Below are 20,368 nucleotides of genomic sequence, written 5' to 3'. Positions count from 1 at the left end.
AGAGAAACTGTCTAATAGTATTGAGCAACGTGCAGCATTTAAGGATTGCTTAAAAGATAGATTTAATTGTTAACATGGTAGAAAAGCGTACTTTGCTAATGATGGATTTTTTTTGGTTCTTTGGCGGTTTTGTATCTTTTAACCTAACAGAATGTAAGACAATTTGATTATAGTAATTACTTTGCTTACTTATAAGCTTTGATGCAATTAAAAATAGATAATCTTTTAACATTTAATCATATAATCTACTTCCTACACACGGCTTTAACTCAGTGAGAAAAATGTTTACGTCACTGTTCTTGTTTTTTTCGGTTGCTATAGATGCAGATTCTTGTACATGTAACAAACGTGTTCAGCTGTTTTTGCTGGCTTACTTTAAAAAAATTCATGTTTTTAACAGCCAAGAAAATTGTATTTTATGTGCACAAAAGTAACTAACCTTTTCTTCTTTCATTCCAATGCTAACGTCTTCTCTGTGCACCTTGTCTGGCACACAGGATGACGAGGAGGGTATATGGGCATAGCCGTTCCTATAAACCAAAGTTCCAGTTTTGTTTTGAGGGGTGAGAAACTCTCTTTTCTATCTCTTTCAAATTGCAGTCTAATTTTTATTGTTTTATTTTAAACTGCATGGAGCTGTGTGTGTCTTGACAAGTGTGTTTGTGAACCGTATAATGTTCGTGTGCAATGAACAATGAGAAACTATGTCTAATGTTTTAATGGACTAATGGTTTAAACTTTTTCACAGCCTATTGTGGCTAAAAGCGTAGGTAGGTATGAACTTTAAAAGGAGTGTGTTTGTTTCTGTTTGTATCTGTCTAAACAATTTCCTGGTTTCAGTAGGGAAGGATTTCTTTAAACTAATATTAATCTGCCATATGATTATATTTTTTCCTGTAAGAAAACTGTAATATCTTTGCAGAATGAGTGTGAAAGTTTGATACTTAAGGAAGTTTGCCGTGGATTAACCGTACAATTTTACTGGAATAGAGTTTATAATATGCATGGAGAAAATGAGACTACCTATTAAGCTAAAAAGTTTCAGAGAAATTGTAAAATGTGCAGCAGATGCTGAATAAGGAAAGTATAATTTGTCTATGCAATAAATGCTCTTTGCCTGAAATAGTCTGATGGACTAACACCCATACAATAATTTGGTTGTGATATTTAAGAATACAAAGCGCATCTTATTTTGTTTGTTTCTTTCAATTACGAGTAAATACTGCATTGCCCTTGTGTGTCAGTTGTTGGTCAGTGCATAGCCACTCTTTTGGCGCTTGCCTTTGGCGCTGTGGGTAATTTGTAGCTGGTGATCACTGTGGTCTCAACGTTGCTAAGACCATCAGGCCTGGAGGTTCACTCAGAGAAAATGTTGCTCGTGTCACTACTTCTTAGTGGAACAATTCTGTTTACTGCAGTGGGACTGTTCAGAGGAGCAAAATCTACTCACATACGGAAGGATGAACGTGTCATTAAAGCTGCCATATTTTCCTCTATAGCGCTTTGGCCCCTGTCACCCCAAGTCAAAGACCGTGTGGTTTGGTTGGCTTCCAGCGGTGTTACGGGCCACGTTACAAGTCAGTCATTTGATTTGGCAGGAATAAAATCTCCAAGATAACGTCTGTTCTTATATCATTACCTTTTAGAACAGTTGTGAAATGCCAAATTAGTATTATTCATAATGAATAATTTGTATTTCATTTAAAAAAAATGAAGCTGTTGAGGATTTCTATCACAGAGAAGTTTAAGATTCAGCAGTATTAAAATGAAATAATGGGCATTGTGATACCATTAACGTTTAAAAGAAAGCAACCTTGGTTTATCAGAGTGTAGTTATAAACCTTTTTTGGTTTTGTGCTTTCTGAATCAATTTAAAATGTCATATTGTACAGGTTGTATGTGTAGATAAACACTGTGTTTATGGACACACGTGTTGCATGTGGTAACAGTAGGAAAGGATGTGACTCATGTTCTAAATTTTTTTAGTTACACTTTCTTATTTCCTGAAAGTAAGCAGCCCTTAAAAAGAATCTGGAATTGTTCTTTTTCATATAAAAATGTAAAAAAGGTTTATGAGTTTTGTTAATGTTGTGTTTTCAGTAATTAGCAAGTTCTGTTAACTGCAGCTGCATGATATTTTAATAGCAGTTTATGATGTTATTTAAAAGTAATGTAATTTTCAGCTGTTTGTCAGCATCATTCTTCTGTTTTGGGTGTGGAGAGCAGATCTTTGTTTATTTTCCAGGCCCATATATATTTCCAATTTAAAAACAGACATTCCTCTCTGACTCTTTTGTTCAAACGCCAACATAATTTATCTGGTATCGTTATATACCAGACCCTTGACAAATGGCTTGTTTGCTGTTTCTTTTCCGGCGGGGGAGCACGGCAAAGGCAGCGTAACAGATAGCTGGTAGCAGGCGTAGCCTGCCCTGCAGACAGCTCATGGGCAGGCCTCTCCTTGCACGTAGAATAGCCGTGAGGCGGGTGGAAAGTCTGGTTTCGTCATAAGGTGAAAATCCATGTCATAGACCTCCTTCCCTAGGGGGAAAAAAATAATTCAAGTCCCAGACCTATAAACCTTTCTCAAAATACACGTGGTAATTCTAAATTTCCTCATAGTCGCTGTTAAGAGCTGTAAGTGTACCTTACGATAGAGATACTTACAAAAGATATACTTAGAAAAAACAACGGATAAACTTTTCTGTTTTGCACAGACTTGAGAGCTAACAACGTAGTTTGGCTGTTGCCGCTCATGTAGCTCAGCAGCGTGGTTTGCTCAGGCAGAGCCGAGCTCTTGTACGAAACCAGGGCAAAACTGGATTTAGTTCTCAGAAGTATTCTTGAGGAGTAAAAGTTAATGACACAAACTACTTTCTGGGTCTTTATTCCTACTTTCTGATGTTCAAGCAGAGCAGCAGTTAAAAATTACTTGATTGTAAGATAACTCTATGGTACTTTCTGCCGCATAGACTAAAGCCCTGGATCTCTTAAGGAAATTAAAATTTTGGATAGTTGGATTATTTCCAGTTTCTACTTACAATCAAACGGCTGATACAGTTTAATTTTGCAGACATCGTCTTTGTAAAATACACATTTTCCCACATTTTTTGCTTTGTAAAAAGTCTGGGCATTATAATTAGTTCTGTTATAACTTTCTGTATGATATTCCTTTTTGAATCCACTTTATGATGCTGTTGTTATAGATTGAAAGGAATAGTGCCTGTGACTTAGTTTTGGAACATCTTAATAATTTCTATTGCTATTTAAATAAAACACACAAGATTTGTTTTGGAGGCACATGGCTCAAGGGTAAATGAATTTAATAGCTCAAATGGTTAGTAATCAGGGTGAAATGAACTCTCTTGAATGTTGCATTACTATTTAAAAGCAGCATTGTTAACATGAGAAGAATATCCAAGTTATTAATTACAATAAGTCCGTTTCTGTTTCAAAGCTCTAGGCATTAACTCTTCACTCCAGAGCACTCCGTCCTGTGTTTTTGGCAGCGCAAGTACGAGGAGTCTGGGTGTTCTTCTCGCCAAGGCAAGGTGGTAAAACTCCCCGAGGCTCCAGGAATGCTGGGTGCCGGTTCCCTCTGATTATCTTCATTGCCCTGGGGCCGCAGGATTAGGCAGGACCAGTCGACTCTTTTTGCATGATAGTAGTAGAGTGGGCAAGTGGTCAAACTGGTGAACTCTCAGCAGCCTGTTGAAATAGATCTGGAGACTAGATAAATGGAATGGGAAGGAGATTTCATTTCCATGTAGGAAGGAGCTGATTTCACTCTTAATAATGTAAGGACTCTTAAAACAGCCCTTAATTCATGGGATTAGACATGTTTCTACCATTCTTCCTCTCTCACTTTCTCTTGATTTTCATAACAAGTAGTATGGCTGAGGGAAATCAAATCTCTCAGTCAATTCAATGTATACTAAATGCAGACAATACAGTTAAATTGGGTGTATATCTTGTTTAGAAAAGCTTTCCTGTGGTTTTGGTGGGGTTTTTTTCTGCAGACTTCTATCAAAAGCTAATTGTGAACACGAGAAAACCAAGAGACCCAACGAGAATGAATGTGAGGCATATATTTTGTGTTGGAGAGGAAAATATAACTGCAGCAAGAATTTAATTTTATAAGTATTTGAACCTCAAGAATGTGGATTTTTGGAAAAAAGACCTTCACCTTTTTTATAGTTTGTATATTTGCCATGATTTTTAGTTATACAGTTCAAATTATATAAACTATGGATGCGGCAGTTCCATTGCAACACACGCTTTTGTTTATGAACCAAAGCATTAATGTCTTCTAGACTCTCAAAGACACATTTGTTTTGGTTTAAAAAAAACTTGTGTAGAAAGCGTACAATAATTTTGAAAACTGACTATCAGGAGAGTAAGGGAATCTTAATTTAACTTTTGTTGCAGTAGTGTTAGCTAAATGATATGCTTTTGAATTGTAATTGATTTCTCTTTAAGAGGTTGTTTTTTTCTACAAGACAAAAAGCACCTGAGATACCAAAATGTTTAGTTTCTGAACTTGTTTTGTTTCAAGTCTAATTTTATCCTGATTATTATACTGAGTTATACTCAGCCTGTCCTGCTGGGCTCACTCACGTTGCTTCAGGTACCATGCAGATAGCCTCATGCAATCAAAAGTTTTCCTGAGGCCACGAGGGAGTACTCTGCCTAAGCAAGGATAGTCCAGCCTGGTCCTCTAATTACGTTTAAAACGTAGTAAGTTAAAAGTCGGTGAAGTCTTTTTAAACTTTACTGCTTCAGTGCTCAAATGCTACAAAATAGTGACATGAAATGATGGTGGAAACATAGCGTGGCAGGACGAGGATGTGTTGTAAGGCTGTAGAGAGCTCGTTGCTCATTAAGGAACAGATGAGGTGCTCAGGGATATCTCACTGGCCAGCAAATTCGGTAGCACATGTAGCTGCACTGGTCAGGGCTTGTTAGAAATGGGATCTCTTCCCCTCTCCTCACCCTTACAAAGGGGAAAAAAAAAAAGAGAAAATCAGGAGGTGATGATAAGTTTTAAGAATTAAGCCTATCTGTCAGTCTGTCGGGGTAACCGTAGCCATGTGACTCAGAAAATATGATTCGTGGCACAGCCGAGGTGTGCGCGGGTAGAACACAAGTGCTTGGTTTTTCCTTTCTGGTTCCTACCACTGAAGCGCAGCAGACACTGGAAAACCAGTTAGGACTTTGCCACAGGTTGTCCGCGTGTGTCTGTAACAGAAATCAACGCAAGGCCTGTTTGTACAGTATTTTATTTGTACAGTACTGTAGACATTATTCTTTGTCAGATGTGAAGTAAATCAGATGGTTTAAAAGATGTTTGGGAGTGTTTGGACAAGTTTATTGTCTGTTACATCCTCAGAACAGGGTTACCTTCACACTTGAAACAAAGACAGACTGAAGCTTGTGCCTGCCAGCAAATGATGTCTAGTGTTTTTGAAGATAGATCATAAAGCTAGTCTGCTAAATTTGCATTTAGGAGTTGAACATAAAGTCTGTAATTTTAAAATACTGCCTCAGTAGTCACTGTAGAGGCATTCTTCAGGAGGCATCAGTGTCGTTCAGTAAAAAAAAACAACCTTCAAAGCATAAATTGTCTACAGAAAGAGTAAAGCTTCTTAATTATTCCTCAGGCAAATACGCACTGTTCACTTCTAACTGTTGGATGTGTTTTGTATGTGTTTTCAGGGAGGAGGCGGCTGTTTTAAAACAAATGTGGTGCCTAGCTTTGTCTTTGTTGAGATGTGGTGAACAGTTTTCTTTCAAGATGTCCTTACTAATAGCAGTATAAAGCATAACAAAATTTGGCCATGTTACTATATAAGGATATGTTTAAAGACATTAACTATTAGCTATTGTTCTGCTTTTTGTTTTCATTATTTCAAGTCAAGATTTTTGTAAATAATTTATTTTTCTTTATGTTTGGATGTTCTGGTTAGCCTGTTTTGGAAAAAACATGTTAACTTTGAAATGAGTCTCGGTAGCATGCAAAGCAATGGAAAAATAAGGAGCATGACTGTTTGCAGCGTTCATTTTAATTCTCTCGTAGAGTGTATGAATTCTAGCTCTATGCTTAATTAGCTAAATGGGTGTTGCTACATTGACTGGAGCCCAAGGGCATTTTGGATTTGTGAATTTTTAGACATGATTGTTGTTTTACTGCAACTTGCTTTTTACTAAACAAAAGGAGGAACCTCCCTAGGAATGTTTGTTTGGCAAACTACGGACAGATTTGTGACTAGTCTTCATTCCTGTTAAAGTACTTTTTTTCATTATGGAAGACGTCTATATTTCATATTTTAATTGGAAAATTTCATATTAGTTAAAAAGTTACCTTTCTTTTTTTCTTAAAGGTGTCATTCCTACTGCTAGTATTTCCAGATATTAATTGCCTGCTGTCGAAGACAGAGGGTTTTCATTAAAAGTACATAGGAATTTATTTAGCTGTATGTATTTGGTTATTTTTTTATTGATTATACACTGGAAATACTTGAATAGCTTGACAAACATGAAACTTTTTCTGTGTTTCCTATGGAATGGAAGATCAGTGAAGAAAGTTTGCTATTGTTCTTTTGAAAAAAATAAAAATAAAAATTTAAATTTCTGTTACAACACAGCTATGGCCAAATACAAAGTTGAAACCCTGGGCCCATTGAAGTCGATGAGAGTCTTGTTATTTATTTCAGTACTGTTGAGTTTTCACTCAGAGCGGTTTCTGTCTTTTGATTTGTTCATAGTCTTAGAAAAAAAAATCTGTGCATATACATATGTGTATTCTCAAAGGGATTTGTACAAATTACATGTCTTTTACTTTACTCTGACAGGCATTTGTCTTGTCTTATCCTTGGTATTTATGAGACAAAATCACCCTCAAGTCTAGCTATAGAGCGTTGTTCTGTAAATTCAAAATTTTTTTGTCTGTCACCTGTGTTTTAGCTGTGTGAGTCAGGCCGTTCTGCCTGAACTTTGGCCTCAGCTTCTTCGCTGCAGGTGCAGAAGGTGTGCAAACAATCGGGAAATGTAGCTGATGAACTGAACTTCAAAGCGTTTGATGGAGTCAGCCTAAAGACAGCAATCACAGGGCCCACAGTCATCGGTCGAGCTCTTTTATAATCTTCCATACTAAAAATAAATAACACACTAGAACAATTTCTAACGACACAGAAAGTGAGAAAAGGCAGTGTGTATTTTCACACCTAAACTTTGTTTCGAAATGTTGTAGTTGCTGTAAGCAGGAGTAGATAGATAATCACTGACTTCATACCGAAAGAAGCAATCACATAATTTAGATATAGTTTAATATCTGAAGCTAAGCTGGCATCTCGAAAAAGTAGCAAAAATCTGCTTTAAAGTGACGAATTCAATGCTTAATTGCAATTTGTTGGCTTGCACTTCTACAAATATTCATGTGAACATGTGAAATTAATATTATTTTTCTTGAAAACAGTTTCAAGCAGTTGTTTGTGTGTATTAGAGTACTTGAGTATAGGACTTGCAGCACAGCATTCCTCTTGGAAAGGCTTGGTTTGTTTGGAAGCAGAAGTACCACCTCACTTAAAGACCTAATAAAAGGTCGTATGACCTAAACTTTTGAATGTAAGATTTTACAATTGAATACTAAAATATGAGAAAAGAGCCCATTTTGAATAAACATGACATTTATATAAAATTGCTTTGGGAAATTTATGAAAAATACAAGAGAAAATGTTCAGTAGAGTACAGAAAGTACCTAATAAAAAATTATCTATTTTAATATAAACAAACATATTATTCTCTGTTAGTTACAATGCTATAATGCTGCTTTCCAAAAAAAAAAAAAAAAGAAAACCTCCCTGTGCTGACCTACTTAACATCAATGAAATACCAGTTGTCATTGCATATGTCTCTTGATTTCCTCAAGGAAAGGCTTTGATAGGTGATGCCTGCTGTCACAGATCTCCGGTCCCACCAGCCGCAAGGCCTGGAGCCACTTCTGAGGCACATCCCTCTCTCTTACACTTCGTGGTATTCTGGCAGTGGTTTCTGATGCAGATTTTCAGATCACACACATGCAATAATGGAAGCGCTTCACCTGGGTGTGGTGGCCAGAGCTCAGACCGAGCCGAGTGAGGTGTAGATGCAAAGAAACAAATATAAAAAAAGACATTTCGCTGTTTCAGCAGGTGTACACTACTTGTATAGCCATTCCCTTTTTCTGCCAGAGAAAAGGCATTGGGCGGGATGGGATTGTCTTGAGTTTGAGCCTTGAATCCGTGGCTGAAACATGATGATTTGTAAATAATTCTGTAACAGAGAGTACAATTCAGAAATCTAGGAAAAATATTTCTTCATGTGATTTAATTAAGTTCAGTATCAAGCATCTTGGGAATGTTGCTTTGACAACACTAATCTATTTGTATACTTATGCTCCAGCAGCAAATATTAATGTAATGGATTAGAAATAGTTAAGGAACGCCTGTTAATATTCCTTGTTTTGCTATACTGTCCCACTCCAATTAGGCATCCATTTTGGCATCAATATTCTCATTTGTTTTGTGCTAATTTCCCATTTCAAGAGACCGCTAGGAAAAGAGCAACTTTAGTTGTTGTGATGGAATATCCCTGCATGTCACAGATGGCAGAGCCTTGCTGCTTCATTTTGCTTCGCTTTCAATCTTTGCTTTATAGACAGTTCACCAATGAAAATGTTGTCAGGCCTGTTTTCCAGAAGAGCAGTGATGATTTCACTGGTTCCCTGCTGGAGCCTTTCGGATCATCTGGCTGGCCAGATCATGCACGAGCTCTTCTTCAGCCTGGCTCTCAGTTCGACCAAACTGAGCCAAGCTGGCTATACAGTTCATGGACTAGTTTAATTCTAAACTAGATCTTCTGGACTAAAATGAGCAAGCTACTCACTTTGAACAGCTGTACCACAAGATTTGAAGAAGTCGTAGAAGGGAGAGGGACAAGCAGATGGAATCTCTTTCAACAGCATATCTGGATGTAGACGAGGATACCTGTCCACAGCCTTGGGCCATGGGCAGAGCACTCTGCAAACAGCTGTGCCAGTCGATGACGGGATTACCACCCACCTTTATGTGCTTGTTACTGCTTTTCTCCTGGAGATCGTTACCCTCCCAGATCTCTCAACAGGAGAAATCACTCCCATCGGTCCCGTATCAACTTCAAGCAAACTGAGCCAGGTTAGCTGAAACAGTGATGAATACCCATTCATCAGGCGAGCCTGTTTCTCCTTGCCTGGTGTGGATTAGAGCACGCCGACATTTCTGACTTTCTGTTGGAAACTGTGTGGTAACATCCAGCTGACGGTTAGTGAAGAGCAGCTAGCGGCGGTAACATCTTCAAGTGGAAAAGCACAGTCTGGAAGAGAATTATGTCCATAAATTAAAAACAAAAAGACCCTTACTGAAATCACTTTATCTTCAAAGGCTCTTGCACCAATTTAGGTAATCAGGTTATTAAAATAATTTAAATTAAACCAGTGCACTTTTCTTGTTTAACTAATCAGAATCAGAACCTCTTTGTTCGTTTTGCAGATAGACATATTTTTACCAGATGCAAGCATGGAGATCAGTAATAAATGATATTTTCCATTTTAATATAGGAGCTATACTTTTGGATAGTAAATCTGTGTTAAGTTCTAGGAAAACCAGTTCTTAAAAACAAAAAAAACAAAAAAACCCAACCAAACAAAAAAAAAACCCAAATCAAAAAAACCAAACCAAAACCCAGTTTGGCTAGATCTTGCAATAAGTCTTTGCTGGGCCAATTATATTAATAATATGATTAATTTTGTCACACACAGTTCTAGGACCTTGAAATGCATTAGGTGATAAATCTCAAAGAAAGCTAAAAGCTTTGCTCTTTACAGTAGTTCTTAAAGTCTGTCTATAGGCCTTCCCAAATGACTGCTCTTCCCTGATACGGCCGAGGCCTAAATCGTTATTTGTTGGAGCCATCAAAGCAGCGCCGTACAGTCACGTTCTTTGTGCAGTGTTTTACATCTGTTGACCTGGCTCCTGCATGTGAGTTTTTCATGAGGATTCATTTTAGTTCTAAGAGTACAGACAGGGTCAAATGTAACCACCGAGGCAAGTTTTTAACGGTTTAGGAATTCTGTTAGCTAGGATGATTTTGATTATGGCAGTTAGAGGCTTTAGGTCTGACTTACGTTGGTTCTGTACCCCTGTAGGAATTTATACCTGTGTAAGTAATAACAGATCCTAACATTTTGGTTGAATTAAGTTGTGTTCAAGCCCTTTGGGTGGAAAGTTCTCTGAGGTTGCCCTTACATTTTTTAATGTAATTGGGTATTATATCCTACCCGCGTTAATTGTGGGGAAAAAATAGGATAAAGGTGAAAAGCTTTACTCCTTTTGCAATTTTTTTTTTTATAATAGCTCCTGATCTAATGTTGGACTTGTCTTCAATATCACGCTACTGAAATAATTTTTTACCAAATCTCTAAATTTTAATTTCTGCCTAATTCTGTGCTATACTTACAGTTTAAATCTGTGGTTAGATTTAATGAAAATGTGAGTCCTCGTCCACCCTGTTTGACGTAGCCTCGCTCGTCCTGTCTGAGGCTGACAACATTATTGAGAAATTTACATAGATTCTGCAGCGCTCATTTGCCAAACACTTACGAATGGTAGGTCATCTTTTTAAAAACTTATAAAACTTCTTGAAATCTGTTTGCTGATTTCTCCCAGATTTCTTTATCAACCAGATTCAGTTTTTGATCCATCTTTTATGCAATTGTGGTCATTCATCTTCTAGGAGATCTTTTTCTTAATTTCTAAATTTGCTCAGTTTCTCATGTCAGTGGCAGAAAAGTTAGTAAGAAACTGTCTTATTGTAATTATTTTGTAATTCAGATGAACTATTTTACAATTGCAGTGTTGAAAATCAATTTACCCTGAGGCTTGTAATATATTTCTGTGTGTAATTAATAGATGGAAAATATTTAGAACTTGAATTACCATTCCTTTTAAAAAAATGGTAAATGCTAAAAAATTCTCTGCTAGGAGTAACGGTTTTAGAATTGAACCTGTCAACCAAAAGAAGCCTGAAAGGGATTGCAGTTGAGAAGAGGGCTCATTCTCAGAGGGTTAATTCTTTTTTTTTTTTGTTACATCTGTTTTACTTGTTTCATAAGTTCTGTAATTTTTAGTAAGAAGTGGTGCAGACTACTTGTTCAAATATTGCAGTGTCTTAGAGTACTGTGTCTTTTGGGTTTGTAGGAAAAAGGGGTCTTACTATGAAAACTAAAGCGGTATGTGAATCCTCCACAGACACAGTCTTACTGCTTGAAGAAAATTTGTGAAAGTTTTGTCTGGAAATGGTCCTTCAATATAAGAATTAGAAGAAAAATACCCTTTCTTTCCTTCTTGAAATCAGTGTAGCTTCTAAGAATGTATTTTAAGACAAGCTGAGTGAGAACCCTGCCTTAGTTACAGAAAAAAGATACTCTACAGAGGAAAAACACGAGCTCCCTGGCTATATTTAACTGCTGTTAGCACCGAGACAAAATGAATACTGTCAATGCACTTTTACCAGCGTACTCTGTTTTTCCTTGAGGATTGATAGGTTTAAATGTACTGATTCTCTCCTTGACTCTGGCGAACTTTGATCTGATGTTGAAGTGTTCAAAAGCTGCATGTGTTGCAGGATTTCAGCAAACCTGATCTTACAGGTTTAACTTAAATATCATTTCCATTTTGAAGTCTGTCATATGGGCGTACCACAAAGAGTGTTTGGTTTGAGCCCTGATGTCTTGGGTGGTGGTATGCAGCAAGTAACAGAATACTGGGAATAAAGAAAAACCCTGAAATGAATCCCTCCAGCTATGGACTGGTTGAGAGCTAGAGAGACAGGATGTAAAGTAAAACCAGTATGTCTCCCTTTGATCAAAGGATAGATTCCCCACCACCACCCAGCAGGTGATTAACACAGAAGTACATTCTCCCCTAAATGGGCTGATTGGACAAAACTAACGATCTGCTTATCACCCACGAAGCAAACTTCAGTTAGTAAACTGGTCTTAGAAATATTTCAGATGCTGTGTTTGTGCCGTCAGGTTCGTGAAGTTATGTGGTCTGGTGCACTTAAGTTGCTACTAAATTGTCTTAGAATATTAAATTCTCCAGAGGAAGAATTACTGAGCACCTTATGAAACTGCATTTTTACTTTCAGAAAATAAGTTCTTTCCACAAATAAGTTGTTAGATAATTTTCAGTTGTGTATGCTTTCTGTCTTTGGAGAAACTCATTGATAGTCAACTGCATTAAAAATTTTGAGTGTGGTGAAACAATAGCGTAGGGTGTGGCTGTGCGTGGTCTTACGCACAAAAGCCGCTCAGAAACAGATGACCGGCTGGAAGATCTGTCAGCCACAAACTGTTTTTCTTCAAAAGTAATGACAGTGGGTGTTTCACTGTGTTTCAAAAAGTGTAATACTGAGTTTAGAAATCTTTGTTTTCTCATGGTTTCGTCTAATTTTATTTATTACATGTCAAATACATGTTTATTGATGAGGAAGGACATAGCACGTGAAGCCACCGCTGTCCTGAGAATTTACAGTGCAGTAACAGGCTAATGTCAGTGAACTCTGTCATGGTTCCGTTGACTTCTGTGACGACAATATTTCACACAAGAACTTTTAAAATGAAGAGTGCGTCAGCTATGCTGTTCTCATTTTCCTTGTTATGGGTTGCTTTCCAGTACAAATCAGAATTTAAACGACCTCTACTATATTTTGCTATTAGTATGATAGAAAAAAATCTCATCAGTGAATGCCTTTTTAATAAGTAGCCTCACTTGGGATATCCGATAGAACATAATCTTAAGAAAATTTTTACTCAAAGTTCATCGTAGCACAAACATTTTGATATGAAAGTTAATCAATCTCTTTTACCAAGCAGGACCTGCCACGTTATCATCATTCAGAACAATGTATTTCAGAAAATGGAAAGCAATAAGCTAATTACTAAGGAAACTATTTTTTTCATAATTTTATTATGTGAGATCAAAGGTATGTATACATATGACACATGCGTTTTTTGCTAGGATCCTACTAAGAATAATTAACTGAAGTATTTATCCTCTAACCCAAGATCTTTACATTCTTTGTCGTATCACGACTGAAATTTTGAAACAGACAAAGATGCATTGCCAGATTCTAAACCAACATGAAATAAATAAATCTTAACCAAAAGAGATGCCAGCATTCCATAAATAAAGCGTGAATGGCGTATTCTAAAAAATACACCACACCACACCCCCCCCAAATCTATAAAAGCTGTACTGGATATTGTCTTTGTAGTTGTCTGTTACAAGACTGCACTGTGGTTGCCGAAAATGGCGCGCTTTGGTATTGGTATTGTAATGCAATTTTAGCAAGCTTCTGTTCCAGAAAAGAATTGTTTATCAACCAGTCACTTCTCTTTACATCAAAAAGCAGCAGTTGGAATATAAAACCTCCAAATCTGCAGGAGAGGTGTTCGACAAATTAATGTAATTTAATAAGATGGAATAACCCTGTTTTAAAATGTTATTTACTTACTGGTTTTTTACATTCTTCCCACAAATGGTGGGTAGAGCGTGCAGAGTTTGCAAGAACCTAATATTGGCTTGGCAAATGTTTCAAAGATTAATGATCAGGTAGTTCCAACACTGGTGTTTTTAAATGATGACAGATGAATAAAGGCTTTGTAACAAGAAGAAAACAGGTGCTGAGATGGACAACGATTTATTCTGTGTATTTTGAGCCTTTTTTCATAGTAGAAAAGCTGCTTGCTTCTTCAGTGACTAGTTTTGTGTTGTTTTATGATTTTAGCTAAAGACTCCATCTTTCATGACATACTGCTCGAAGTCCTGTCACGGTACAGCTTAACAAAGCACCACCCAGCATCCTGATGTGCAATCCTGACTGCCAATCACTTGGTACCTAAGCAGAGAGGCGCTACCCTGAATGTCCCGGGGCTGAATTCTTGTTTGCATTTCCTTTACAAAAAGCCTGCGGTTGTTATTACACCTGCTGGTGTTCAGTGTCACTGACCTCTCACCTAACGTACAATCAGGTGCTCTTTTTTAACAGGCAATCTGGCATTCAGCCCACTTAAATTAGGTTCATTTGTCATGTACTCCTCTCTGCCAGCAAGCAAACTGAGGAAAAAGAGGTCAAAGTAGGGATTTCTCAAATGTAAATGTTTCCTGGAAGCTGCTGTTGGAACTTAGACATGTCATTCAAAATGCATGTTCCGGCCTGCCTTCTTTCTTAGCAAACTAATTGTCTTTTACAAGTACTCGCTTTTCCGAATGGCTTTGCAACAGTTTTGCATGAAGTTGTTGCATGCATTTTTTTATTGCCAAATATTGTTGCAAGCAATAAATAATCACTGGGCTATATTAAAAGCATACTTTGCCCAGATGCTCCTTTGAAATACTGGATTAAAAAGGAAAAGATTAGTTCTAAACCATTCACAGGAAGTGGGATCATGCAAAAGGCTGGTTTCATTTCCAAGTATCTTGTTGCAATCAGTGCTTTTGTATATGGGATGTGTACAAATTTATATTACAATATGGTACTAAACCACATTTTAAAATTATTTCATTTTTTCACCCTTTACAGGTTTTTTTTCCTTGGCTAATTTAATCACATGGCCCAACGTATGAGTAACATGGTGAGATGTAGATTCTGGTAGTAGACCATGTTACTTCTTTTAAAACTTAGCAGTAATTAACTTCCTGAAGAATTGTGTGGATTCTGTCAAATTACTAAATATTTGAATGCCTGCGACAGCACTACAACTTGTTTAAGGTAGCGATCCTTGAATCGAGATTATCACAGCAAGATACAGCTGTCCCCAGTAGCAGAGATGGAGCATGATGAGGTGGCAGGAAATGCCCTTTCTTCCTTGTAGAATAATAATTTGGGTTTAGTTTTACCATCCTTATATAGGAACCGAAACTTCCTCAGATATCTGTGTACAGTTGTGCCTAGATCAAAAGTTAACAATGTTGGCTGAATAATGTGTTGTCTTTTGCTTCTGCTCTTTCATTTCTGCTGTCAGCAGTGAGGAGGGAAGGTAGTTTTGGGCTGGTGTTATGTCAGTGGGAAGGAAGAGGTTGGTAACGAAGTTGGGAACTGGCTTTCTGAGGATGCAGACTGACAAAAAGAGATGCCTTTAAACCTGTGATTGTTGTATGTGCTTGAGAGAGAGACAGACCTGCTGACCGGCGTGAATGTTTTCAGGCAGGCGGAAATAGGAAGGAGCTGGAGAACCTGGCGAGTCTTAGCACCGGGGTGGGGTTTACTTTGTTTTGGCAAGATTGAACATCTGAGATGATGGAGTGAAAAGCTGAATAACAGAACAGGTTATGTGGGTTATGTCCAATGAGAGTGGTAGGTAAATTGTGTGCTAAGTTAGCTTTAGGGATAGCATTAGGATTTGGGGAGAACAACGAAGGACTGAGAGATATAAAAATAGTCATTATTTCTGTACTCTCTTCAAGTTATTCTTTGATGGATCTTCACGGGTTTTTTGAGGTCCCTTTTGTTTCCATTTTCTTTTGTTTCCCTTTTCTTATGTCTCTACACCCTAATCTTTGGATAGTCTTACCTGCAAACACTATTTACTATGTCTCTGCAGGTAGTTCATAATTGCCATTCCTACCCAAGATCCAGCTACTTTTCTCCCCATTAAAATCATGGCTATGGCAACCCTCAGTATCTAGTCATTAGTTTGAGGAGATGTCTAAAATAGGTAATCTGCCTTTTGCTTCTGTTTACTTGCTCTCATGATAATTATATAATGATCTGTCTTTTCTAATATTATTTATTAAATCTTTAGATTCCCCAAATAGCCAAACTGCCATGATCTGTAGTTTACTTCTGCAGGCACATAAAATGAGCAGCACACAGCTGAAACCTCAAAGCGGGAAAGGGAGGTGAGGTCTAGAACACAAAGGGAGACTCAGGTTTTCTGTTTACCTTTTTTGTGGCTGTGTTGTGCCAGAGCAGCTTTTGTTTTGGTGATGTTTACGTTAGGCTACGAATGAGAAAACCCTTTAGGAAATTGGCTTCCAGAATAAAACACAATTGTTTTGTTCATTGCTAAAGGTAACAACTAACGCATGTAAGGTTTCTGCTACTCTAGATGATTCACTACCTGACAGTTTTAATACAAAATAAACTGGCTGGGATTTTAGTATGGGTGGAGATGTAGCATACACATCATCTTGCCAGTTCACAGAAGAATCTTCTGATGGGGCCTTTCCACTGAGTTAGACAATGTGTCTCAGTTATGTTACTATAAAAAACCAAAACTATTTCAGTAGAAAGAAATAGTCATAACTGGCACAGTGAGTTAAATTATCTTCAATCATCTACAGACAAAGTACAAAGTACAGAAAAAAAGTGGCGTAGGCATAGCAGATGTCAAGTGGACAGATTAAAGAAATCCCACTCCTAGCGTAGCGGGATATTACCAAGGTATTCGAAAGATTAATTCAACAGTTGGAGTCTTTAAGCACCACCTTTCAAGACTTAAAATTCCTCTTCTCCTACACTGCATTTATATCTCTGCCCAGTGAATTGTCTTAAGGAAGACATAATTCATGTCTTCAGTAGCTGAATACCAGGTCAAATTTTAAGAAAAAATATCCAACAAACTACTCAACCGTTAGTATTATAAGTGCTATCATTTGTTTCAGATGCTTTTATTTGTCTTTGTGAGCCAGCAATAGCATATGAGCAGTGAAAAAAGCTTTCTTCTTTCTTCATGCCGTTTTGTCAGTTCTTGAAAAAACCCTACTCCCTTAGAAAAGCCTAAAAAATTGTTCTTTTGTTCTCCAAAACTAGTTGAAACTACACTGGAAAAGACATTTTATCTGATTTTTATTCTTCTCGGATATCTAGATTAAACAAGACAGATAAGAAAGCCACATTTAGGTCTTCAGTGGTGGGGGGGTTTTAAGTAGTTGGTGGAGAATTTTGACTTATATAATGGGTTTAGAGATATGTATGTACAATACAGCTAGATAAAGAATATAAATATAATAAAATGTATAGTGAGGTTAGAGATACCCTGGAAACTACTGTTCTGAGATGGTGAGCAAGTAAAGAGTTCATATTACATATCATATTACATTTCAGTTTTGAATGGGGGAAACCACTATTATTTTATTCTACAATTCCTATTATTTTGCAAATCTGCTGAAGAAGACAATCAAAATAATTAAAGCAGAAAATTACGCATGGTCAGTCACTTTTAAGGAAATTTTCACTTTTATTACTTAATAAATAGTTAGATTAAAAAAAATAAGTTTTCAGGGTTAATAATACCCTGTCTTCTGCGTTCCAGTTGGTGAAAGGTAGAATAGAGTCTTAAAGAGTTTGAAAAGTCTTCCCAGAATTTCACAAATTCTGAGTAATTTTCAGGAGCTAAGGAGAAATCAGGAAAGGTATGGAAAGTTGTATAGAAGGTAAAAGCAATTACTTTTTCCCTCAGTGTGGATGGACCATCATCAACATTATGCTTTTGATGGCTTGTCTGCCAGTCGTCTTCTCTGCTGGTCAGTCCAGTCTACACAGTTGGTTAAGGGCTGGGAATTGGCAGAATCTTAAGTCTACTCCAAATATAACTTATTTGTAAGAGTCCATCTGACTGTTCTCCCTGCAAACAAACAGTCGCATCATCATTTCTGTTTGTCTGCTTTGCTGTGGAATGTGAAGAAGAGATTTGAAGAGAACCCGTTAATACAGAAGGCACAGTATAAATTTACTCCTGTGAAATCAGGAATGACTCAAGAAATCGCGTGTGTGGCAGAGTAAGAATTCTAGATCTTATTGCCAATTTCCAAGGCAACTGCTGAAGTCAATCTTAAACACTTGTTCTCACTTTAGAAATTTCTGGCAGACACAATATTATATTGTTTAGGACAGCTTGTATAATATCCAAAACAGGACCAAAATTTGGAAACAATGGGAGAATTCGGTGTTTATTAATCTGGAGGGTGTGCACATAGTTTAAATAACTTTACAATGTAAACATCTATGTGCGTTAGAGTCAATAATTAAAAGCTTTGCAGATTTAGGAGAAAGAGTTCCATTTTAAAACTAGATTAACATGTCATAAAAAAAATCTTAACATAAAACTGGAATGCAGAATGATATAGCACACCAAGGTTTACATTTTCAAATCCTTCTATGTACCCTTTTCTGAACACAAAGCCCAGTACGTGCATTTGGATTGAAAAAATTAATCACACATAAGTCAACCATCAACAAAGGTTTGTTCACATATATTTTTGCACCTGGGTTTGAAAATGTTGATTTCCCTGAATTACTGAGACTCAGTGCATTTACATTTATTATCATTTTGTATTACAAAATTTCATTGACAACAGATCAATGAGTCACATGCTTAGAGGCAGCAAGAAATAATATGCCCTTTTGATAGCTGCATTTTTGTCACTTGAAATCTAGTAAATTTCTCTTTTCTGCTGATTTTCTTAGAATTGTACACCGTTTGCATTTCTGTGGTGTAAGAGGTGTATCATGGTAAAGATTATGACCAAAATTCCAGTACACCATCAAAGAATTCCCAATGCTAAAAAAATGTGAGAGGGTTTGATTCACCAGATTTAAGCTTTCTTTATGTCAGGGGCAAAAATCAGGTCTACCAGATTCCAGATCAGGTCTGTAGTGTTTTCCCAAGGGTTTGCCACTTACTAAAAAGAAGGCCTGTTGCACAGAAGCCTTAAAAGTATAAACTCAGCTATTTTGGTTTTGTGGTTAGGACAGTGCTGTTTATTGAGTTTCCAGGTAGGAATCTGGTAGGTTATCTAGCACTCAATAAATTACTATATAGCCATTGAGCTAAAAAAAAAAATCAAGACGCTTAGAGTGTCTTCATTGGAAATTAGTCAACTAGCCCATCTGCTTATTTAAAACAATATTATAAAAATGAGGAGATGGCTTCTGGCATGATTTCCTGGTTCTATAAGGGCATATTTTGATTTCCTGTTCCTATTTACACAACTTCAAAGAAAACTCATTAATTGCCTTGCCATACACGCTACATTTTCTTGGTTTATTTTTATGTTTGCAGGCACACTGTAAGCCTGAAAAAGTAAATACATTTTGCTGACTAGATTAATGAATTCCTAATTGTTTTAGCATCTGAATGATGGAAAATTTGGAATGCATTGAAACTTAAATATATCAGTATTTGAGGTTGAAAGAATAAATGACATGACTCTGTTTAGTGAACAAGATATATTTTTAATGTACTGTTTCATTATCCTGACATGTTCGAGGAAGTCTAAATCTAAATTCCTTGGCCAATTGGCTTGACTTTCCTGCCAGGGTCAGGGGATTGAGTAGTTGTGCCAAAGGGTTTTATTCATCCCTATTTACACAGAGTGACTGGAAGCTTTCAGAGTCAACCATTCCAATCACTCATACCTGACCTGAACCCACATGAATGTAAATCCACTTGGCATTTACCCATCCCATTTGATTTGCATATTTAGCTGTATGGTTTGTGTCTTTTTTTGTAGGCATAGTCAAATAGCGTTGATTATTTTGTGAGACTCCCTTGACCAGTAGCATCCTCCGTGAGCCAGTGAAAGAAGGAAGGGGGTATAAAGGACGTACTCAGGCCTAATGCCTCGGTTTGCTCTTCGCCGACAGTTTAAGCAGAACACGTGCGTGCTGGCGTACGTCTTAGTGAATGTCTCTTTAACTAGCTGTGTGGTATGAGGGCCAACGTGATGAGGTGGAGCATGCCAGTTTTCCTTCCCAAAGGATCTAGTTGTTCACATTGGCAGGAAGTTTTACTTACCAAAGTGGTCAGCAGCTGGCAAAGTGAGCACATCCAGGTCCGAGGTATTCCTTAGATGCGTTTCTTCATGGGAATTTCTTACGTTAACAAAGGTACGGTATGCAGCGTGCTTCATATTCTGTTGTATTTATCAAGGCAAAGAAACAACCGTGTGAGTAAGGTCAATATACAGTAAAAGTTATTTTAGGGTGAAGGTCAATATGTTGGTCCTTGTGGTTTGTTGTTTAAATCTTTAGAGATTTTACATAGTAGCAGCTATTTCCTGGAAGCAATAGGAATGAAGTGAAATCCTAGAAAGTTTTTCACTTTTCATTTTCCCTGTTGTCGTTTTAGGGGAGGATGGTACTCATCCTCCTAAAATGAGTTCATTTCTTAGTTGTAAAGTTTATATAACTTTGGAAGACTTTAATATTTTGCATGTATTAAAGAAAACGTGAATGTGTTTTTAAAAGTACACAGATCTCATTCATATAAAAACTGAATAAAATTAGC

This window comes from Rissa tridactyla, chromosome 10, assembly GCF_028500815.1.
Source record: "Rissa tridactyla isolate bRisTri1 chromosome 10, bRisTri1.patW.cur.20221130, whole genome shotgun sequence".
Classification (NCBI taxonomy): domain Eukaryota; kingdom Metazoa; phylum Chordata; class Aves; order Charadriiformes; family Laridae; genus Rissa; species Rissa tridactyla.
This window is presented reverse-complemented; position numbering follows the sequence as displayed.